Genomic DNA, 25,748 nt, shown 5'->3' with positions numbered 1-25,748 from the left:
TTCAGATTTTATCTTATCATAACTGATTGAAGTATTGTATTCTGATTATATTTCCTTTTCCTATTTCCTAACAGAATCATACCCACTGAAAACTTCAAGTGCTGTAGCAATTCCATCATTTTTCTAGAAAGCTCTGTCAGAGCCTTCTTGCTACCTGATGGACCCCTGCTCTAGTTGGATTGTTGCACAATTCCTGTCCTGGGGCTTCACTCTGCCTCTACTCTGTTGGGTTCCATTGACTGAATCCAGTGTGGACTTTTCCTTTGTTTCCTCTCTTGTTTTGGTGACATACATACAACAATAGAAAAGAGAATGGGAGATGTTTTTTTTTAAAAAAAAAAACAAAAAACTTGCATATGTTAAAAAGCATTATTCAGCTCTCACATTTACTTGACAATTTGGCAGCTTTTACAATTAATAGTCTGAAAGCCATTTACCCTCAAAATTTTGAAGGCATTGCTCTTTCATCTTCTATATGTGAGTGAAGTTGCTGTTCAGAAGTCCAACATTATTTTGGTTCTTTTTATGTTATCTGATTTCTTTCTTTCCTGGAAGCCTTTTGGATCTTTTTCTTTCCTTACTGAAATTGCATTTTGATGTGATTTGGGTCATTTATCATTCATTAGCTGGCAACTTAGCTAACTCTTTTGATGTGTAAAAATTAACATCTTTAATTTTTTTTTTCTTTTTTTGCCACGAACAGTGGTGCTGGCCTGTAATCACAGTGCCTCATGAGGCTGAGGCAGGAGGATTGCAAGTTCAAAGCCAGCCTCAGCAACTTAGCGCAGCCCTAGGCAACTTAGTAAAGCCGTGTTTCAAAATAAAAAATTAAGGGGGAAAAATGGGGTTGAGGCTGTGGCTCAATGGTTAAGGGCCTCTTTGTTCAATCCTTATATGCCAAAATTTGCTCCATGGTGAAGTGAACTTTGAGGTGAAGATTAAGGTTCAGGGAGCCTTGAGTCTCCTGGATGAAACCTCCAAGTTTAAGCATGTGGCTCGACCTAAAGAACCAGTGGGTTTCACTATACAAAGACTGAGAGAGGACCCAGCTTTTTCACTGAAGCATCATTAAAAGTCAATAGTTATGTCTTTCTCTATTTTTTGGCAGCTGCTGTGTTTGTCCAGAGTAGACTATCCAGAACTCTTGCTTAGGGACATTGACCTAACATAGGGTATTGTTGCAATGGAGTGACATTTACAAGGTTCACAGCATTTGCTGAAACAGCAACTTTCCAGAACAGTTCTCTTCTGTGCCAAGTGTGCTCATGTCTGGACACTTCCGGAAAGGAGCCAAGATAAACTCTTCCCAAGAAACTTTTCACTTTTCAGTCTCACCTCACCCTAGCCTTCTGTGGTATCTGGTATCAAGATAGAGGAGCCATTCCAAGCTCCTGCTATGAGATTTCGTCCTGCTTCTGCTTGGTATGGCTCACCTTCCAATGCTTCCTTGGCTTCTCTGTATCGCATGATAGCTTCCTCTCTTTCTGTTTGTGTGGGTTTTTCGGGAAGCAGCACAGAAAGAAGTTCTCATGTATTTAAACCTCTGTTCTTCTCCAGAAGCTCTTACTCAATTTGCAACGTGAAATTCTAAGCCAGTCACAGGAAAAAGAGAGTAAGTTTGACTTAGGGACATGAGTGAGGCAAGGAGGCTTTATGTAAATAATAATAATTAAGATCATTTCTTTAGAGTCTATAAAAGACAAGGCATGTGGCTTTTAAAAAATGATTACAATACAGACTGTCTAATCTGTAACAGCACTGAAGTATTGTTGAAATTTTTCTGGCAAGATTGATTATTGATTTTTTTTTTGTATTGTCTGGAAATGGTTATTTTTTGCTCTTGCTTCATTCTCATTGAATTAAGAAAAATGAAAAAGAGAAAAAGAAAATATATAGTGACCAAGGTTAGATTAGCCTTACTTTTCATCTCCATTTTCTCTGTCCCAAGCAGAATTAAAGTATTGAGGGGAAAAGGTGCTTAACAAATAGAACTTGTTCTTGCTGTTGATGCTATCATTAATCTAATAGGGTTGCCCAAAGTGCTGTGGCTATTCCATTTAGTAATGTCAAAATAACCTTGTTAAAGAAAAATGCTTAACTTGACCTTCAAAACCCATGTCCTTTCTTTCTTATTTATTATCAAATTTGTTTTTTAGGATCAAGTAAATAAAAGTTATCTTTTAAAACTCTACTGTGTTTATTTACTAGTTCTATTTTTTGAGAAATTCTTCAAGGTGTCAACTCTATTAGCCTGAAATGTGAGAAAACATAATTATCTTACATTTTTAATTACATACTGAGTACATTTGAAAGGGTGTGTGTGGGGGGAGTCATATTTTGTTGTCTTTTAAATACTTTTAGTTGTCTTATTGAAAGAAAAAGTGAAATATGGCAATTTGATAATTATGGATATGACCTAGTCATTTATTTTCAGCATTTATACAAAATACCAGCTCCCTGTTTTTTTGTCTACTGATAGAAGTTTCTTGAGTACTACAGGGAATGATGGATGTGAGGACAAAAGAGCAACTTGGATTCTGTCCCCAATACTCCACTGGATTTGCCCCTTCAAATATCAACAATGATCTCCTAATTAACTAATCTAAAGAATTTTTTTTAGCTTTGAGTTTCTGTGAATTTTTTTATTAGTAGATGGTTGAGACAGCTCTTAAAAATTGTTACTTTGATTGCATTCATTTATTCCACATCCTCTTTAACAATTTGTGTGTTCTGTTAGACCCTCATTATGGTGTTTCTTTGATGTGTGTACATCTAAAATGGGCCTCCTCATCTTTTTCTTACTTCAAACCATGCCTCCTTGGTGTTTTCCTGATACTATAATGTACTTGTCATTTAGAACAGACACTTCATTCATCTTTGACTTGTCTCTTTTCAATTTCTTCCACATTGACACAGTACTGTTGATTTCTCTCTCCCATTTTTCTTACCATTGTTATTATCACTACATTATCCATCATCACTTTCTTCTTTTCTTCCATAAACATTTATTCAGCATCTATTTTTCTAGGCCTTGTGCAATAAATAAAACACTCAACTAACTAACCAATCAATCACTCGGTCAGCAAGTTTCTACCGAGTGCCCTCTTGAAGAGGCTATCATTGAATTGGGGAAATAGTCAACTGAATTATTTCTCTCATAAACTATCAGTGACTTCATTTTTGTTTGAAGAAATATATGTGTCATTTAAGGATACTCTGAGTTTGAATGCCCTTTACAACCTGGTTTCAGTTTACATCCTCGCCTTGCCTATTACTCTTCTGCACAAACTATTCTATACAAACATATATCTGTATTAAAATCCATTTACTATACTCCATACCTTGAGTTTCTCACTTTCAAGTCTTTGCCTGGAGTGATCATTCTTCTCTCAGCTAAAAATATTATGCTGAAACCCACTTCCTCCAAGAACCCTCTTCTGATCATCCTAGGGATTCTTTTGGATGATCTACCTCACATATGGACCACATGGTGACTATTACTCACCATGCAGTGAATAATCTGGTTTTCAGTCAGAGTAATTTCTCCTTGGAGAGACCTCCTCTGACTGACCAAAGACAAATCCTATCTCAAACATTTGCTTTCACCCACCCTATATTTATCATCATACTCATTACTCTCTAACACTAGTTTTTTTAATGTTTTCCCAGTCTTTCTTCTTGAGAATATAAATCTTGTGAATGAAATGAAATTGCATTAGTCACATCTCTATATTCAGAACAAATTGGCATGCAACACCTATGCATATTTCCTGACTAAAGAAATGAGTAATAACACTACATGGGCCATTTTATAGGTATCATTTTTACAAATTTACATGTTAACTAATTAATATTCACAAGAATAACCCATGATATATATTATACTACTAACACCATGTGCAGCTGTAATACAAGGCCATAGTTACCCAGATCCTAAATAAAAGAATGGGGAGTCTGACCCTAGAGCACACAAACACTATTTATTTTTAGTATTTTTTCAAAACCCCCAATAAATGGCAAAATGATGGTATATGCTTTTCTTCAAATCTACAGTAAGTTGTTTGAAGATAGGAAACTGAGTCTCATAATTCTTTTTTGTCTCCTATAGCGTTTAAAATTGACTTTGTTGAAATGGACAAGATTTAACAATAAGTGTGATGTCACAAATTAAGCCTAGCAACACCCTTCAGAATTGTCCAAATGGGATACAACTGTGTTAAGAAAGGGAAAAAAGAATTCAGGTCATGGAAAGAATAGTCAGAAAAGACATGGAGTCAGACACTGTGTTTTTTTTTTTTTTTTTTCCTAATGAGTCTCTTCTCCTCTGCCCAAGCTTACAGGCATCCACAGGAATTAAACTAAGAAACATTAATGTTTTACATTTTTTTATCCAACTGGAATCTATTTATATATTACTAACCTTGAAGTACTTAAGTCCTAGGAAGTGGTAAGTAAGTGATGGTTTCTGCCACTGTTATGACATCTTTTGCAGCAATATCATAAAATCAGTTTTCTTAAACTATTTAGATGTTTCCGTTTACATCCCCAACCAGGAAGAATTGTAACTCTGATGAACGACTTTCTTTACCAGACCAGACACCTCATTTCGTGCCTTGAAAAATTTGGATTAGCATCAAAACTGTCCCTGGAGGCAAAAATATATAGAGTAACACACCAAATCAAAGATATTTTGAACTGTGATTGTAACATGTTAGAAAAATATTCTGTATTGATTTTATGCATTTTGACCTGATAGCACTATGTGATGCTTCCCCGTTTTAAAACAATCAGATCAGTATTTCAAGTTTAAAATATGAATTTGGGGTTTAAAATAAATTAAGCAAATCATCTTAAACTGGGTCTGTGTACTGCAAAATAATAAATCAACGAATTTGATTGTAATTTTGAAGTGGATTTTTGTTAAAATCATTACAAACTTATCCTAAGCAGCATGCATCTAAGGGTGGCATTTGTTTCTATGAATTTGACTTGTGCCACCAGATAGATTTCATTTCATTGTAAATTGCATATCATATCATTTCTGTAAGGTCACCTTAGCTTTAAACGTATATTGATACTTCATATGGGAAGAAGAGAAGTCCAAGCTGTGGTTGGACAGAAGGGGTTAAAACAAAGCCCTGATGCAGCACAGCGGCTATCACCAGGACCTGCTGCATGACCCACTGTCTTTCTGCACTGCAGTAGCATCTCCATTTTTGCTCTTACACTACATTATTGTTAGCCCAGTTTGTTCCATCAAATCCCCTAACTTATGCTGCAAACACTTTTTGCCAGAGTATCCTTTTTTTTTCTATCTATGCTCAGGAAGCCCATATCAATAAGATGTTGTTATATAGCTGTCACTTCTGTCCTACAACAAATCTCACTGTAGCAGAGTGTCCTGTGGCTGCAGATGCTATTAATGTTTTCCCCGCTCTGTCAATTGATTTCAAGCCTGCTTCCCCATCAAGCTGTGCGCTCCTTCAAAAGGTACATAAGCCAGGCTGAAGGAAAGGATCATAAAAGTGTCTGACAACCTCACATCATCTTCACACAACTTGTCATTGCTGGATAAATTCTTCCCATGTGGATCTTTTTGTAACAGTTTCCTCAACTCTCCAGTTACCCTTCTTCTTTCCCATTATGTGAAGCTTTTTAACTGACCTGAAGAAACCATCTGGCTATCAATCAGCCACTAGAGGTATCTTGTTCATTTCCTTAGTTTAAAAATTTCTGACTGATACATAAAAATTGTGCATTTTTATAGAGAAACCACGTGATTATTTCAATACTTGGGTACATTGGGCTGAGTTTAAATAGAGCTATCTCTTCAAACATTTATCATTTCTTTATGGTAAAAACATCAAAAATCCTTTCTTTTTTAAAAAAACTTAGTACATATTCATACTTGTAGTGATGCTTCTATGCAATTGCACAACAGAATTTCTTGCTTACATCTGACCACAATTTAGTACTTATTGACCAGCTTTTCTCATCTTCCTTCTTCCTTACTGCCCCAGGCTCTGGCAACCACCATTATATTCTCAACTTCTATGAGATTAACATTTTTATATTTCTTGTCTGAGTGAGATCATGCAGTACTGGCTGTTGTCTTTTTATTCCTAGCTTATTTGATTAGCTATAATGATCTCCATTTCCATCCATTTTCTCACAAATAAAAGGATTTCATCCTTTCTTATAGATGAGTAGTAGTCCATTGTATATAGGTACCAAGATTTTTAATCCATTCTTCAGCTGTTGGAACACAAGATAGATACTTTCCCTTTTTAAATTCTTAAGACAGACCATCACTAAAATAGTAACAGATTCCCTTGAAGCTTTTAAATTTGAATTTAAGGAAAGCTGCCTATGGCCTCCTGTCACTGATAGCAATTGTCTTGATTCTTTATCCCCTACTCATTGTTCCACTGCCTCCTCTTGTTCCACATCCTACGTGTAAAACATGCCATTGCTTAAGCTCATGGGATTGTCCACATAAGTAGCATTGTAGTGAAACCATAAAAGTTGATGACATTTCCCAAAGAAAATGAGATAAGTGAAAATAAAATAAAAAAATATATATCAGCCAACATGGTGTCATGTTGGTGTCCTCCCCAAAACCTCATGTGTGAGAGAATGCAAAAGGTTCAGAGGTGAAATGATTAGAGCTTTAACATAATCAGTAGATTAACCCACTGATATGGATTAAGTGGGTGATAACTGTAGACAGGTGGGTATGTTAGAGGAGGTAGGTGAGTGGAGTGCTGTATGCCTCCAAGCTGCCCTCTCCTGAGCTGCTCTCCTCTACCATGCCCTTCCGCCATGATGTTCTGCCTCACCTTGAGCACAGAGCTATGGAGTTGACCAGCCATGGACTGAACCTCTGAAGCCATGAGCCAAAATAAGCTTTTTCTCCTCTCCATTGTTCTTGTTAGGTCTGTCGGTCCCAGAGACAAAAGAGCTGACTAAAACATATGGCTTGGGTCAAAAATACTCATATTCTCCTTTCTGACTACTATGATTTGCTCTCCTAGGATCATTTGTATTTTGATGCTTAATACTTGCTCATCTTCTGTGACTATTCCTTTTCCTCCCTCTCAGGCAGTTTTCTGCTAGGGAACCTTCCCATCAGCTGAATCCTGTAGTTTCTGAGGCATTCTGGGAGGTAGATAACAACATTGCCTATCTCCTTGCAACAGGAAGCCAATGTTCCCACTGAGAGATTAAATAAACCTTGTTTATGACTTGGTACCCACAGGGCACTCAAACCTGCTTCACCTGAAAAGATCTTTTCTCTTTAGGACAACGTAAAAATTACATAGCATGGACTACAAGGCACTTTGAGACCTGACTCCAACATATTCTGTGACATTTGCTCCCTGTTCATCCAGTACTCATTACTCCTGTTACAGGTGCTTTGGCCCTTCCTTTTTGAGACATTTTCTTTTACACATCTAAATATGAACTCACACTATTCTGGTGCCCATTTTACTTTCTTCCTTCCTACCTTCTTTCCTTCCTTCCTTCCTTCTTTTTTTTTTTCTGCAGATCTTCCATTGCACTTGGAATAAACCTAATGATCACACAGTGCATTGAATTACACACATCTTCTCTGCTAGCCTGTGGGCCCTCTAAGTCAAGAACAATCTTTGTATCTACAAGGTAAGTACATTGTGTTTGGCAAGAAATGTGTCAGGTAAAAAGTCTAACTGAAACAAAAAACTGGAGAGCGAAAAGAAATAACTTCTTTTTGAAGTGCTTCATAGACTGTACCTAACTACTTCCTTTTCTCTCTCATGATCATCATTGCTTGAATGCTGACAAAATAGATTTTTTAGTCCCCTCTTTATAAGGAAATAACTGTCCTTAAATGAGAAAAAAGCCGACTATGAAGGAAAGTAATCATTGACAATCTAGGAATAGAGCTATTATTTGGAAATTGGGAAGGGACATAGACCCTTAAAATCAAAGCAAAATTTATTACGATGGTTTAGGTCTAGTGTATATAGCGAGTAGCCAATGTTCCTCTTTCCCTAGGGCTAAATGTACCACATTTCCTGTTCCAATAAATACTTCTGTTTTTACCTTAAACTTTTCATAAGAACAAAGAAAGCATCATTCTTTGGCAAACACCAATGGCAAAAATGCTTTGGAGAAAAATTAAATTTTGCAAGTGATGCTGAATGACTGTAGGTACGATCAACTAAGGCTGTCCCTACTGTCTCCATTACTTTGATTCAACCTTTCCCCTGTGCTGGGCTGAGTATAGCTGCTTAAAGAAGGGGCAGAAGAAAGCTGATGTGTGGAGAAAGCAGACTCAAGAGATTTATCCTGCATAGACTAGGAGTAGGAGGGGGTTGGGAACAAAGGTAACACATGGAGTGGCAGGGATTGGGGGACAGCTCTTCACCACATTGGTCTCTTCATGATGATCCTGCTGTCTCCCAGGCATCTCTGAAGCAGGGGCAGACAGATGGAGCTGTCAAGCAAGAGAGACAACACAGACCCAAAGGAAAAATGGTTTGCCACCTGTCCAATAAGAACTGAAATGGGGCATCTATGCATATTTTGAATTGGAGTTGTTATGAACCTCAAAATGAGAGGATTATTGTCTCATTAGCAGTCATCTAAAATATCCACGCTCAGTGGGCCCACTGGAGCTAAATGAATAAGCCCTCATGAAGGGCATGGAGAGATACAGGGATTAGAATAAAACCAGGGATGTGCCAACAGGTGGAAAATACAGCTCTCTTATCTTTTTCCTTCCTCTTTTATGTGCCTGTAAGATAATAGCACATGTACTCATTCAAACTGAACTATTGACTAGGACTTAGTGCAGCCTCTCTGCCTCCTTTTACTAATTCTAGTAGGATTCGTAATGTTATCTCTTTGCTGCTCGACCCTTCTGAACCTGTCAAATAAGTTCTCTCACAATGCATATTAATCTAAGACATGTGGTTGAAAGAGAGAGCTGATAAGTCCATCTTCAAGATGTGATAAGTATAAAGCATTTCTAATGAACGGGTATTATGTTAAACATCTGCAATATCACCAGGACCTGGGATATTTAATTAAAAGTACACACACCAAAGATAATGAGGAGGGAAGGGAGAGTCTGCCTGTATGTGAGTTTCTAGTTCCTGAAAGTCAGCTATCTTTTGCTGTATTGCTGCTAATTAAGTATTGCATCAAAAGTCTTGCACTGATCTTGAAAGGAAAGGCAAAATTAAACATACTCTTTAGATTATGAAAGACAGAAAGAGAGGGAGGGGGGAGAGAGAAAGAGAGAGAGAGAGAGAGAGCGAGAGAGAGAGAGAGAGAAGTTTAAATAGTTTAAGCATGAAAAGCAGTCATAAACTCAATATTAGAGCTAGTTCAGTTCCTTGTAAAGTGATGTGGTATCGGGGAGAAAAAATTGTTTTAGGATAAGAAAAAAAGATTTCAAAAAAATAAAAAGCTTTCCTAAAACTGTGCTATGAAGCTAAACTGGGAATCTTAAACAATCATTTCTGAACAAAGGGAACTGCACTGCAAGAAGCCTGCCAGAAGTTGAGTACTTATTTAAAGGGAATTCTTAAAGGCTATTTCTGCCAAGGAAAGTTAGGTTGAAAGATGACAAGTTTTCTTTCCCCCTTTATAGGCTATAATTTACACTTTGAGGGCCATTTTCTTTTCTTTTTTTTTTTTAACCTCTGCTGCGATTTACTAGCTCAGGTTGTTCAAGAAGCACAATGATTTGGCAACTGAGAGAGAAGAGATGCACCTTGAGAAATTTCAGTATCCCTGGGTTCCATGGAGACTGTCAAGCCTTTCATCTCCTCCCTGTTAGCTCTGGCTAAAAACTCCTTTTGCTCTTTTCAAAGGTCAGGGTCAGTAGACATTTTTTGTACGGGGCACATTTGAACTAAAGAGATGAGTAAGTGCACTGGCAGCAATAACCTTCTGAAACAAAAGTTGATGAGAAAGAAAGGAAAGGTCATTGCCTAGAATCCTTCCTCAGGGTGAAAGTTCAGGGCAAAGGGACAAAGTCCCAGCTGAGGATGGGATAACAAAATAGATGAGTCTGGCATTGGGCTTCCTCACTTATTTAAAAATTTGTAGGGAAGACCATTGCCAAGGGAGGGGGGATATGATGAAATGAAAGTACAAGCCAGGTTTCATGATCCTTTTCTTGGACTTAGAGGCTCTGTATCCTCCATTCAAGGATGATAGGAAATGTGTGCATGGGGGAAAAGTGATGACACCCACGTTTATTCAAGAAATGTGAAAACATTAAAACAGTATAGACGAAGTCCTGATGAAGTCTATGGCATTAACTTCTATAATCATGCTCTTTCAATCTCAAACTTGTAAAACCACAGCCTTTATTTTTCTCCTGGATGCTTTATCTGGAATCAAGACAGGATGCTAACAGATTAGCAAGTTTTTGATTTTCTTTGTCACAATAATCATGCTTTCTATATATCATATTAAGTAAATAAAAATTGAATATATGCTTTTCCACTTTCATTAGTGGAAAAATCACCTCACTGAAGAATATATATAGATTCACAAATAAGCAAGTGAGAAAATGCTCCATTTGTCATCGAGGTAAGGCAAATTAAAGCAATAATTAGATTCTACTACACACCTATTAGAGCAGTCAAAATCCAGAACATTGACAATACCAAATACTGGCAACAATATAGAAAAAAAAAGGAATTCCATTCACTGCTGAAGGGAATGCAAAATGACAGAGCTATTTTTAGAAAACAGTTGGGAAGTTGCCTACAAAACTAAACAAGCTCTTACCATATGATCTAGCAGTCATATTTGATGTTTATCCAAAGGAGTTAAAAGCCTATGTTTACACAAAAACCAGTGCAAGGATATTTATAGAAGGTTTTTTTGTAACTGCTCAAATCTAGTAGTAACCAAGATATCCTCCAATACTTAGATGATTAAATACACTGTGGTACATCTAGAGAATGGAATATGACTTAACACTAAAAATGAGATATATGAAGCATGAACAGAAATAGATAAAATTTAAATGTATGATACTAAGTGAAAGAAATAAATCAGAAAAAGCTGTATTGTATATTATTCCAAAGATATGACATTTTGGAAAAGACAAAACTACAGAAACAATAAAAGATTAGTTGTTGCCAAGGATGGTGGGTTTGGAGCCAGCAGTAAAGCACAAAACATTTTGAGGCAGTGAAAATGGTCTGTATGTTACTATAATCATTCTGTGTAGGTACATGTCATTATATGTTTGTCTAAACCCACTGAACGTACTGTAGCAAGAGTGAACTCTACTGTAAACTATGGAATCTGGGTGACTGTGATGTGCCAGGGTAGGTTTAATAAACAAACCATTCTAGTGGAGGCACTGATAACTGGGAAGGCTATGCATATGGGGGAAAGTGGGCTCTGGGGTATCTCTTGTCATCTTCTCAATTTTGTTGTAAACCTAGAACTGCTCCTTTGTTTTACTTAAAGAAAGTCTTAAATAAAAAATAAAATGCTAAATATCTACTAGCATAAAATCCTAGAAGAACCTGTGAAAACCAGTAAGTAGATTATTAAAAAACAATAAAACTTTTTAAATAGCATTCAAGTATATTGATTATACTATCTTCTTTTTTTATATAATTCATAACAAAGCTTAAAGAAATATATTTACCACAGAATATATGTCTTTCAAGGTTTAAGTGTCTGAATCACTATTTCATACAATGACAATTACTTTCTTGATTTCAGTTGGCTATAATTTAAAAATTTTCTTTGAGCCTTGTTCATTGATTTTAAGAGTCTCCATTTCTTTTGCCTACTATTCAAACTCTGTTTTTCTTCTGTGATAGATTTTTATTTTATCTCAATTTTTACCTATCATGAAAGGCACGGTACATTCTAAAGTGGAAAGGAGCCTACAAAATGCATTCTTTTGTATCCTTTACCATCCATTGAATAAATACATGGGGGTATAAAATAAAAATAGGGGAAAACTGTGATTAGAAGAGGAGCTAGTAGAGGATTTTGATTTATGTTGTCTTTCTTTCCCCAAGGAACTTTAAAGTTTATCTTTTCACCAAAGATGCTTATTCTGCATTTGTATATAACTTGTCTTCATAAGAGCTCCATGTACCTCTCAAAATTTATAGCCTGAAACCAATTTCTTCATCTACAACAGAATTTCTTTTAAGAGTTATATTAATTCTAGATCCATTAAGAGGTTTTCTCATATGGTCAACACTCCAACATATAGATGTAGGCAATGACTTCCTCACTAGGACTCCTAAATAAGGAAATAATACCAAGAATTAATAAACTGGATGGCATTGAATTAAAAAGCTTTTCTACTGCAAAAAAAAATCATTAATAATGTGTTATATGGTTTACACAGGGGGTGTTTCCCAAAAGCTCATGTGCAAAACAATCCAAGAAAGTTTAGAAATAAAATGTTCGAATTATTTTAAACTACTGATATGGATCAAGTGAACGGTAACTGTAGGAAGGTAGGGTGTATCTAGTATAGTAGCATCACTGGGGTGTGCCTTTGGGATTCATATTTTGTTCCTGATGAACAGAGCTCTCTCCTTCCTGATTGCTGTGTCCTGAGCTGTTTTCACATTCTACGCCATGCTGTTCTGCCTCCCCTTGGGCCCAGAGCAATAGATTTGGCCATATATAGACTGAGAGCTCTGAAACCACAAATGCCAAATAAACTTTCCCTTCTCTAAAATTGTTCTTGTCAAGTCTTTTGGTCACAGCAGCCAAAACTTTGACTAATACTATGAGAAGAGGGAACCTACAGGATGGAAGAAAATCTTTGCTAGCTATTCTTCTGAGAGAATTAACATTTAGAATATAATAAATAACTCAAAAATTACCATTAAAAAGCCAAATAGGTCACTTAATAAATTGTTAAATGAAATATGTATGTGTGTGTGTTTATTCAACATCTTTAGCAATTTGAGAAATGCAAATCAACATTACACTGAGATCTCATTTTACTCCAGTTAGAAAGGCAGCCATCAACAATACAACGAATGATGGGGAGGATAATGGGAAAAAGAAACACTTTTACCCTATTGGTGGGATTGTTAATTAGTACAATCCCTACAGAAATCAGTATGGAGTTTCCTTAAAAGAAAAAAATGAAATTACCATATGGCCCAGCTATCCCACTCCTGGGTATGTACACTAAATAATTGAAGTCAACATACTATAGTGATATATGAATACTCAGGTGTTTAGCATTGCAATTTACAATAGTCCAAATATGGAAACAACCTAGGTGTCTATCAATGGATGAATGGATAAAGAATATATGTGTATGTATGTATGTATATGTATATATATATGTATATGTATATATATATATATATATATATATATATATATATATGGAATTATGTCATTATCAGGAAAATGGATGGAACTTGAAAATGTTGAGAAAAATAAACCAAACTCATGAAGTCAAAGGTCATATGTTTTCTATCATATGTAGAAGCTAGGGAAGATGGAAGAAATGAATGAAAGGTGGTGGTGGCGATCTCATAAAATGTGAAGGAAGAACAGTGGAGTAGGGGAAAGGGATCAGGGGAAGAAGGACAGGAGGGAGAGGAAAAATACTAGAGAACAAGATTGACCAAATATTATTGTTATAGCATGTGTAAATATGAATATGTAATAATGAAACCCACTGTTATATATTATTATAGTGTACCAATAAAAATATGTAGAAAAATTATAAAATATAAAAGGAAATTTTATATGTTTTGTCTGTGTCAGTTTATCAAAAGAGAAATATGTAGTAATTTCTTCAAACAATCTAACAGTAAGTCCATGGGGGTAATAAATAGAATATAGTGAAATTCAAATGACAAATAAGAAATCTGGTTATCTCAGCAATTGTTTGTGAAAACAAGAGTTTGGATGAAGAGTAGCTGTGGATTGATAATAACTTGATGCAGATTTGTATATATTTATTAATTTAAGAGTCAGTTTTTTTTTCCTTTGTAGGAAGACTAGGGAAGATGAAATTAGATTTCATGTGTGAAGTCTATAGTGTTCTTTCCATGAATATTTTTCTTTCACATAGAACAGATTTATTTTGTTACTGCTGCTTCTCTGTTTCATGGTTATACTAATTTTATTTTTTTCTACAAGGTAAATAAATATCACATTACACTCTTCTCTCTTCATCCTTCTTCTTTTGTTGATATTTCACTTTCAATGTCCTAATGAATTACCTTCTCCTTCTCAGGAAACAAAACATTTTGCAATCCTACCTAAAAACAAAATTCAAAAAACACCACCACAACACCACCATGAAAACACTGAAGAAAAACCAAATATATTTTCTTCATAGTTTTTTAAAAATCTAGAATTCTAGTTATAGAAGGTAAACAGAATCCATTAATGAGAATTAGACTTTTGGAAGAATGCTTATTTTCAGAATTGTCTTATTCCAACCCTTAGGTACATTTTCCTTCATCTACTTCTTTATCACAAGAAAATTGTCAATCAGATATTTAGCAACTGGTGAATATTGGTAAGCATCTGTTTGACACAGAAGAAGTCTATAGTTGGAAGTTTACAATTTCTTGGTTTGCATTTTAAGTAGTTCCCATGAATATTTACTTATATTTGCTATAAATCCTTCCTTATTAACTCCATAATGTTAGCTATACGGGGGTAATCAATTTCTATCACTATAAGCCCTGAATCCAGATCCCTGATTACAATTTTATTCTTTCAGCCCTGATGAAGTCCACTTGTTTCCATATTATTTAAGCATTAAGATGACAAAAATACTTATAAGCACTGAATCTAGGAATGAATGATATTATGTAAATGCAGAGAATCATTATTTTATCCTAAACACAGGAGCATCCTAATTTAATGCTATGATACATTGTTGAATTTATTGTTCTAGTCCTAATGGCACACACATTATATTGTCAATTTCAAGTTACTGGGCAACTTGTTCCAAAATGCTTCCATTCATCATATTGACGGTGATGTTAATCAAATTGACTATCCTTAACAAAAAGTCTTGCTTCATTTGAGTTATATTGCTTTTCTGCCTATGGGGACCATTTACACAATTAACAAAAGCAGATCGAATGCTAATAAAGAAAACAAATGAAGATTTATTCATAATCCTCAAAAGAATTGTAATAATTTAATTAAGGTATATGGTACTTTTGGAAGGAAACTGATAAAATGGAAAAAAAAAATCCTTTGTACAAAAGTGAAAGGAGGGGCAAAGTGGCTGTTAGAGGATTCTTTAGCTTTTGTAATTTTCATTGATTTAATCTCAAAGAACAATAGACAGAAATTCATTGAAGATAGAAGTTAGCACTTGGGGAGAAGAAAAAAAACAGGGATCAATCAAAATATGCAACTTGCCAAATATTTGGAAGACACAGAGAGATCCAGGAGGGAGAACAACAGTCTGGGGTGGTCCGAGAGAATAAAAGAAATACTTAATGGGATGAAACTGAGGAGCAAGCAAAAATTCAACTGATAAGTAATGTTCTTTGGCAGCCAGAGATTATTCATCCCTAAGCAATGCTGGATGTCCCACAGAGATGTTTTCCTTTAAAGTTTTATTCTAAGCAATTAAGAGAGAAACAAAATTTCCTGAAGTATAATGTGAACGAAACATCAATGTTTGTGGAGGTTGTTGGCTCAGCTACATGTGGTAAAGTATTTGGAGGCAAGAATACTAATGAAGTAATCGCATTCAATCCTACAGTAGTGCTAAGAGCCACAGCCAAGTAATATGATGCATGGCATTTTTGGTTGAAAGGTGACGCCAGCAAGCCATTGAGATGATATGATTATGTTAAGATCTGCATTCATATGGATATTGCTGTCCACCTCGGCCTGCTACGGGATTCCTGGAGAGTTCCCATTGGTTGGGGAAGCATGGTAGGAGGGAATTCCGGAGGAGGGACTTCCTGTTGGGGTCCGGGAGAACGCCCCTAGTGTTGGTCGGCAGATTTCCCGGGAGCATATGGGGCATTGGTGGCAGTTTCAAAAATAAACGGGGCATTGGTGGCAGTTTCAAAAATAAAGTTTGTTCCTGCTTGAGTGGCTCGTGATTTTGTGCCCAGTCAGACTGCGGCACAGTAGACTTTGAGGTTCATCATCTACTTAGTAAACCAGCTGTAAGAACTATTTCAGAGTAATTTAGGAAGTCATAGCCATTCTTTAAAATAATCAAAGTACCAATTCAATGTCTTTTTATATGTTTTGAAGTGACATATAATTGAGAAATGATTATGTCTAAAATCACACACACACACACACACACACAAAAAAAAAAAAAAAAAAAAAAACTGGATATGGAATCATTCCCCTTCTAGGTTTATGTTGAATAGGATCTGTCTGAGGACCGCAGATTGATATTGCAAAGTGTATGTATCATTAAGGGCTGAAGCATGCAGGAATGACTAAAAGGGAAAGCCATGAAGGCTAGGTTCTTTGAAGAAGAGGATGTAGTTAGGCATAGAACAACTGACCAGTTTGCGTATGTGAAAGAGGTAGGAAAATACTAACAGGGAGATCTATAGGAAGTCACTAAAACAACTATAAAATTCTATAACTTCTCAATAATGGAAAATTTATATTTAACTACCTGAAACAGACAGATTGCTTATAGGAAGAGATTTTTATACACACACACACACACACACACACACACATCTTAGAACATTATGCTTTTTCTTAAAAATAAAAAAATTTGATATGTCAAGATCATTGTACTGTCATGTATAACTAATTAAAACAAATTTAAAAAATTAAAAAAGAAAAAGTTTAAATATTAAAGTAAAATAAATGAAAATAGTGAGGAGATTGACTAAGATCTTGTGATTATTTAGTAATATTGCACCAATTTTAATTGACTAATTTCTGGAAATTTGTTATAACTGTGAAATATGTGAACATTAAAGGCAACTGGGTCAGGGATATATGGGCTATCTCTACTATTTAAAAAGTATTTTAAAATAATGTGGTATATTTATGGAGATGACTATATATAAAGGGAACAGTATGTTCAATAGAGCAGTTACTGAACTGAAACTTTTTAGACACAGATGCTAAACACAGTTCTACTATTAATTGGCATTAAACTTTTAGCAAAGAGCTTCACCTCTCTGAACTTCAGGGAGCCAAAAGTGCTCAGCCTCATTCATAATAAAAGAAATTCAAATTTAAAAAGAAGAATGAATTAAATAAAACAAGTAAATAAATAATGTTTCCCAATTGGTTCAATGCTCATTTCCTGATCTTTATTTCTTAATTTCTCTTAGAAATGACTAAAAAAATGTGTGGAAATAATGGACTAATAATTTTGAATGTAGAAAAGTTCACTGGAAGCTGAGGTTAACTGGAAACACATGAAATGTACCTACTTCAAATCCAACCAAGAAATGAATAACTTTGTCTTTTCTTTGACAATCTTCATTTCAGTGACATGGTGCATTGTATCCCATCCTCAAATTCCATAATGAGACATCAAACTAACACAAGACAGATGCAGAAGTACTTGGTTATGCCTTATGTGAAGGAGAAGTTTTGCTGTCAGGATTGGAAAGAGAAATTCTAATCCAATCAGTTTTATCCTTGAACTAGGCAGCTTCTCCCTCCACTTGCAGTTTATTTCAGTGGGAAATAACATCAGTATCTTAGAAATTACTATTAAGTTTCCTTTCATATACTCCCAGAGGGATGCCATCCCATAAGGGTAAGTGAGAGCTGGAGAATCCCACTTAATAAGAGAAACTTAAACAGTAGTTGAATAAGTTGGAGTAAGTCAAACATAAAAATGTCTTGCCTTTTAACATGTGCACTTTCTACAGCGTGTGTTGTTATTAATTTATGTTCTGCTAGAATGTAAAGAAAGAGAACATAATTATTCATTTTATTATTTCCTTAATGGAAGCAAGAAAGACTACTGTGTTGCTTGGTGCCTGTGTTTGTAAAAGTTAAGAATCAAGGTGGGGATGGAGACGACTTGAAATGAAATCACTTATATTTGAAGTAGTTTATTTCCTTTAAAAATATAAATTAATTATAAACTGTTATAAAGGATGGAATTTAAGACAAATCTATCTCAAGGAAGGCCTAAGATACAAAGCCCTATGTATTAGCATGTTTGCTTTGTTTTGCATAATGCTTCCAAACATCTAGATTCATTACTCTAGAGTGTGGCACAGAGCAATGATTATACAGATAGATATATCTTGTAAAAACTACTTAAAGACTGAAGTGAAGTCTGGACAAATTTTATATCAACATTGGAAGCCTGACTAGTAACTATAATTGACTAGTTGGACAAAGCCCCAGCATCCCCTGAATCTCTCTTACAACCCACCCAGAAGACAGGTTCACACTAGTACTGATATTCCAAGTATTTCATTAGTTTATCTTGAGAAGGTAGTTAATCACTGGTAGTGATAAAAGCACTGGAAAATCAAAAGGGGGCTGAGCCTTCTGAGCCTAGTCTTACCATTTATAAGCTGTGTCTTCTTGGGGCAGATATCTTAACATGTCATACACAAATAACTCTCCTATTAAAGAAGGTGGTAATGCCCACTCCTCCTTACATGGAATTTTGAGAATTGATTGGAAGGATGTTTATAGAATTACAATGATTAATAACTCAGTAACTTGATCCCAAGTTCTTGGTATTATTATAAGTATTATAACCGAATTAGCTTCAATTTTTAAAAAATGATCTAAGAGATCATTACCTTTTCCATTGTAAAAGTTAAAAAGCAGCTTCTGAGAATCATAAGGGACTTATCCAAAATTACATGATAAGTAAAATTCAGAACAAAGCTTTAAATGAATTCTTCTTAGTTGTATATCTTGTACTCATTCCATTGCTCCACAGTACTCTCAAACATAGTGGAGTACCTTAAAAGTGGCTCTAAGTATAAAATACTTTTTGATTATGAAGCGTTGTTGATATAAGCAGAAATACATTGTAAAGAATCACTATTGTAGATGTGGTTATTTATATTTTGGTTTTGCATTCAAGGTTAAAAGAAAGCTTACTGAAGTCTATTTTTCAAGACCCATTTCAAATGACACTTGGTCCTTGAATCCATCAATTTAACTCCCAATCAGCTCTAGCTGTTTCTCACATAATATGACTTCTGGCATTGTTATGGTTTGAGTATGAGATGTCCCCCAAAAAGATTCTGTGTTAGTGCAGGGCATTCAGAGGTGAAATGATTAGATTATGAGAGCTATAACCTAATTAACCCATCCAAGTTTGAATAGGACTAACTGGGTGGTAACTGTAGGTAGATGGGGTGTCACTAGAGACAATGGGTCACTGAGGGCATACTGAAAGAGTTTATCTTTCCTCTAGCCCCTTTCCCTCCCTCCCTTGGCTTTCTGACTGGCAGGGGGTGTTGAGATTCCATCTGCTATGCCTTTCTACCATATTGCCCAATGTGCTGCCTTACTTTGAGCCCAGAGCAGAGAATTGGCCATTTATGGACTGACACTGCTGAAACCACAAGCCCAAATAAACTTTTTCTCCTCTAAGTTGTTCTTTTCAGGTTTTTTGGTCACAAGTATAAAATGATAACTAACATATAAATTATTATCAAGGAATAGGATCATTACTGTGACTAGCATGAACACGTGGTTCATAAGCATTTGGAAGTGGTTTGTGGGAAGAGTTTGAAAAAATTTGCTGATGCCAGACTGGAGATGTCTTAGAATTTTGTGAAAAGAGCTTAATGGGCTATTCTAGTTGGAGCTTAGAAGTCCAGAAAATGGATAGAAATGTGGACTGCATTCAAGAGGTTTCAAAGGGAAGTGATGACTTTATTAGGAGTTGGATTATAGGTCATTCATGCTATACTCTGGCAAAGAACTTCTGCCTATGTCCTGAAAATTTGTGTGAGGCTGAATTTAAATATGATGGACTAATTAATTTAAGTAGGAAATTTCAAGCCAGCACAGCATTTAGGCTGTTGCATAGATAATTCTGGCAGCTTTTATCCAAGTTTAATGTGAGAATTAGGTTCATAATGTATAATGAAGGATTTTAAAAACCTGCAGTTTGGCCGGAAAAGTGCATGTAAAACTGGGGCCAAGGAAAGTGTGGTTGTTAAAGAGATTGTAGCCATTAAAAAGATGGTAAGTACTTTGCAAAAAGATAATGGGAAATATGCTTAAGGGCATCTAAAGAATATACAAGATCACATCCATTGAAGGTTCAAGGAATAGAAGTGAAAAATCCTTTGATAAGAGATCCTGGGTGCACCCTGTTTGCTTGGGGAGGGTGGCTAGGAAGTTGTTTCACTCTAATCAGCTATCCAAGCAGTTAGAATCCACAGCATCTGTGATCCCAAGGGGCCCAGCTACTGAGAAAGCTGACAGCAGACCTTGGCATTATCCATATAGTGCTGGTTGGTTCTGCAGGACTGCAGCATATCCAAGTTAAGGGGTCATGGAGACTTCTACTGAGATTTTCAAAGAAAAATTTCAAAGGAAGATTTCCAGGCAAAGTATAGCAATGTCAGAATCCCTGTGGACTGCTCGTGAGAGAGTGATGCAGGAAACTTTGAAGGTAAAGCCAAATCTGAAATGGAGAGCTCAGGAATTAAGAGATGCCAGTAATATGAAATATGGGCTATCTGCCTCCCCCCCCCCCCACCAAAAGTGATGGCTGTAGGGAGAGCCAGGCTAAAAGAGAGCCTATATGTACTGTAACCTGTAAGGCTAGAGGCAAGACTGCCTAAGCCATTTGGAGAGAACATCTGGCCCCAATTTGTCCAGATGCTGTATACAAATTTTGGGGACCTTTTTGCCTAGCTGCGTTTCAATCTTGGTTTGGTCCCATAGCTTCTTCTATGTGCCTATTTCTTCTTTTTGGAAGGGAAATATTTACTCTATGCTACTATATATTGATATATGTACCTTGCTTTTGATTTTCACAGGGGCTCATAGTCAAAAGAGTTTGCATTGAATCTGAGATGAAACTTTAAACTTGAACTTTTGAGCAGTATTGAAACTTTTAGGATTCTGGAGACTCTGGGAAATGGATTAATGTATTTTATATTATGAGGTGAACATGAGCTTTTGGGAGCCAGGGGTGGAATATTATTATTCGCATATGAGGTTTCCCTTCAAACCTACTATGTTAATACATCAATATTTAGGGACAAATGATTAGATTATGAGAGCTGCAATCTAATTGCTCTATTTTGGTTTTAATGGACTAATTGGGTATATCTTTAGTCTGGTGGAACATGGCTGAAGGAGGGGCATGCCTGGAATGGGGATCTTTCCTGTGGCCCCTACCCCTCCCTCTCTGCTCCCTAGCTGCTATGAAGGGAGCATCTTCCCTTCACCATGCCCTTAAAACATAATATGATATCTCACCTTGGGTCTAGAACGAATGTAGTCAACCATCTATGAGGTTTCATCTATGCACTGAGACCTCTGAAAGAACTAGCTTGAAAGTTCCCTAAGTTGTTCTTGTTGGGTATTTTGGTCATAGCACTGAAAAGCTACCCAACACGGGCATTGGTAATGTAGTTGTTGTCAAGGGAAAAACCTAAATAAATCCTGAAACTCCCCTTGCTTTTCATTGATCACTAATTTTGGAAGGCTCACAGCTGAGTAATACATTATTATTCCTCTACCAGCTCTACTATAGAGGACACCTATGACTGATGCTACCTTACTAGTTACAAATGTTCTGTGAAAAGTAATACTGTCTTGTCTGATGAGAGTGGCTTTCCTGTTATCTTTTCCTGTCCTTTGGGACACAGTTATCTTTCACAATATTTCCCTGTTCTGACAATTTTTTTTTTTTTTGTATCCTGATAGTTAATTGCAGAGTTGACTATTTTGGGGGAAGGAATGAAATGTGACATAGTCATAAGACTTTCTAATCAGTACATTTCCTTTAGATTTACAGAACTCAGAACCTCTGGTGACCTACAGAAAACAGTAGGCAGTGTGCCTGAAAAGCAGGCCTCCTGAAAGTTGTAACTACCCTGGCACACACCCTTCTGATATTCCTGAGAATCCCTGTAAAAGCTTGGTGTCTACAATCCCCAAGAAAGATGGCTTTTTAAAAGGGAAGTGTCCTCATCTTTCAAATTGCCGACTTATTGCCAATAAAGCTCTTCTTCACCCATTACCTGTCTTTGAATGTTTGACTTTATTGGGTGGCAATGGAATAATTTCCCCAGGCTTGTCTATTCCTTTAGATCAGAGCTGATCAATAAATAATAATTAGCATCATGTGGCTGTTTATATTAAAATTAACTAAAATGAAATACAATTTAATATGTAGTTCCTTGGAGTCAAACTAGTCACATGTCGACACTCCAATAGCCACACATAGCTCTTCATGACTATGTTTATGATAGAGCCAAGGGATGCATCCATCATTACAGAAAGTTCTATTAGACAGTGTTCTTCTAGGTTAGGGAATGAAAGCCACAGCCTGTGGGAAAAACACATCCTGCTCTCTGCCTTTGTATATTAAGTTTTGTTGGAAGACAGCCATACTGAAGCCTTTCATATTTTCTTTGTATTACAATGGAAGAACTGAAGAGTTTTAACATAGACCAAGTGTCCCACTAAGTCTAGAATACTTAATGCCTCTCCCCTTTTCAAACATAACATTTGAAGACTCCCAATCTGAAGTACAAGCTCATTGAAGTTCAAAACTCCAAGCATGTTTCATTTATTTGGGGTCCTGTCATATTAAATCATGTAGTAAGAACCAACAGTCTTAGAAAATTTGTCTGCAAGATGGTAAATATGTTAACTTGCTCAGCTATGGTAACCATTTCGCTCTGTATATCAAAACATCAAGTTGGACACCTTCAATTTCTACAATTAAATAAACAAAGAGAAGAAGCCCCAAAGTTCCATTTCCCATAAGTGATGAAGCCAGGATTAGAAATATTTCATCTGATTCATACGACGTGTTCATTTCATGCCATTATGCTGCCCCCTGATCTTCTGGCATCATTAGCACGCCAGTCAAAAACAGGGTTTCCAGGAGCCAGGGGCACCAGTCATAGCCCCTGTGGTTGGGCTTTGTTTTCAAACATGATTTCTACCTGTGGGGTCCTCTCCTAGAGCAATCACAATGGATAATAGAAGGGAATCTCAAGACTCATTTGGACTTCCATTTCTTCTCTCACATTATTTTTTCCTGCTTTCCAGTTTATTCTCTCTACTTCATGTACAGTGATCTCCCTTTTTCATGAATCTGCTATGGTCTCAAAGGCTAGCACTTTGCAGTTGCCGCTCCCTACACATGGGAAAAATTCTGTGCAGGGTTGTTTGAGTTGTGCACCACACATACAAAGCTGGCTAGGATCTCCATGATGCCTACAGTTCCCTTCCCTCTTTTACTTTCTCTCTAAACTATGTTTACTATTGTTTCCTCACACGGCATTCCTAATCTCCTTTACTCAGTTATATTTTCCTTAACATTTATGTTCTAACACAGGATAATATTTAATTTATTTACTTATTTTTGGTTTATTTTCTATCTCCCAACCCCCACTTGGAATATAAACTTCAATGGATGAAGAGTATTTCTGTTGTTGCTGCTCATTGATCTTGCTTAGTGATTTGGAGCTAAAACTTCTGCTATCTTTCTCAACGTGTGCTGGCTGGCTGACTGCCATATTGAGGGGTCAGGAGTGAAATATTTGATTAAAATAACCATTCCAATGATAAGCACCTTTGCTTACGATTTTGGTTGAGTTCCCTCCACCCATTTTTTTCCCTCTAATCACCAAGGACCTCAGCTCTGTATTTTGAAATCTGAATATATTCATACTGTGTAGGTATACATTTGAGTAACTCACAAAATGAGAATGATAATTTAAAATGTAGAATAATGAAATTTTATCTGTGAGTATGAGTGAATAGGGATCAGGTATAAGAGAGAGAAAAAGAGGTACTGAGAATACTGATATTAATTAGAAAGGGTATGATGTGAGGGGCAAATGTTAATAAAATCTGTGATCACTGACCACAGCTAAATATGTGGTGGCCAACGTCCTTTGAGCAAAGTTTGTCCAATGCAGCTACCAGGTACTCATCTCACCATTGGTACTGAGTAGTTTTGGAGAGTTTTACCGAATCTGAAAGACATTCTGTTTTTTTGTTTTTCCTTCCTGTAAGATTTCTTTTTCTTTTTACAAGAAAAACATAAAGATTGTCCATAAATCAAATAGAAAGGCAGTAAGAAGTAGAATGAGGGATTCTGTTATCCCTCAGGATTCTCTGTCCATTTTTACTCTCTAAATGTTTTGAAAGATCAGTTCTGTTCCTTTAAATCATTTTTCTTAACTGAAGCAAACAGTATCTCACCGCTATTTCAAAGAATTGATTAATTTTACATAATCTGGGAAGATAAGAAAATCAGGTTCAGTGCTGAGGAGCATTAAAAGAGTTTAGTGCAACGTGCCCTTGCTGTACAATTTTGTGTTCATGCCATCTTTTAGCTTTCTTTGAAGTGTGACTGAAGAGCCTCATAATAAAAATAATAAAGCTATGAAATTCAGACTTTGAATTGGATAATTAGTTTAGAATTTTTTAAGTTATGTGGAAGGGAAGGGTAGAGAACAACACAAAATAAAACGAGGGACTGATTCTCACCAGTACAAACTCATAATTGAATTCATACAAATGGATGAATATTTATTGGTTATCAGGAAATACAAACCACTATCATGCAGAGGCTGATGGATCCAACTTAAAATAACACACCTTTGGGAGACAGAAGAGCAATATAAAGTAAGGAGAAAAGCATATAGTAATATAGTATCTGATACTCATTTAGCATTGTTAACTTTTCAGGTGTGTTTGTATTTTTTTTTCAATAATCATTTATGCTCGTGTCTAAAAGAAATGTGGCACACAAAAACAGAGACTAAACTGCAAAACATTATAATCAGTTAAGATTCTTTTGTTTGTTCCTGTGTTCTTTGTACTAATTTTCCTAATAAATTACCATAACATAGGTAATTTCAAGATTAAATAATTGGTGCAGAAAGTATGAAAGCATTTATTTATTTATTGAATGTATTTATTTACTTTTGGAACTGGGGATTGAACTCAGGAGTGTTTTGCCTATAACCGACCTCCCTAGCCCTATTTATTTATTCAATTATTTATCTCTCTTTCTTTTTTTAAATTTTTGAGGTAGGATCTTGCTGAGTTGCTGAGGCTGGCCTTGAACTTGCAATCCTCCCCCTTAGCCTCTCATGTTGCTGGGATTATAGGCATGGACCACCAAGCCTGGCAAGTCTTTCTTTTCTATGTTGACACCCTGACCTCTGGTGTCTTCCCATTATTTTCACCTCTATATTTATTCATCTCAGATTTATTTATTTTTTTATTAAACTCTTTAAAAATATATTTTTAAGATATTTCATTGACACATAATTGTAAATATTTATTGGCCAGGGTGACATTTCAATAAATATATGAAATATGTAATGTTAAGATAAGGGTAAATGGCATATCCATTACCTCAGATATTTATCATTTGTTTGTATCGGGAATATCAAAATTCTGTCTGGTGGCTATTTTTTAACATACAATTAAATGTTGTCATCTATAGTTACCCTACTATATCACAGAACATTAGGTGTTATTTTCTAACTGCAGTCCTGTACTATTTTTATTGTTAAATAATATTACATTGAGTATATATAACATTTTTCCTTATCCATTCATTC

This window comes from Marmota flaviventris, chromosome 3 (assembly GCF_047511675.1).
Source record: "Marmota flaviventris isolate mMarFla1 chromosome 3, mMarFla1.hap1, whole genome shotgun sequence".
In the NCBI taxonomy this organism is placed as follows: Eukaryota; Metazoa; Chordata; class Mammalia; order Rodentia; family Sciuridae; genus Marmota; species Marmota flaviventris.
Note: the sequence above shows the minus strand (reverse complement) of the source record.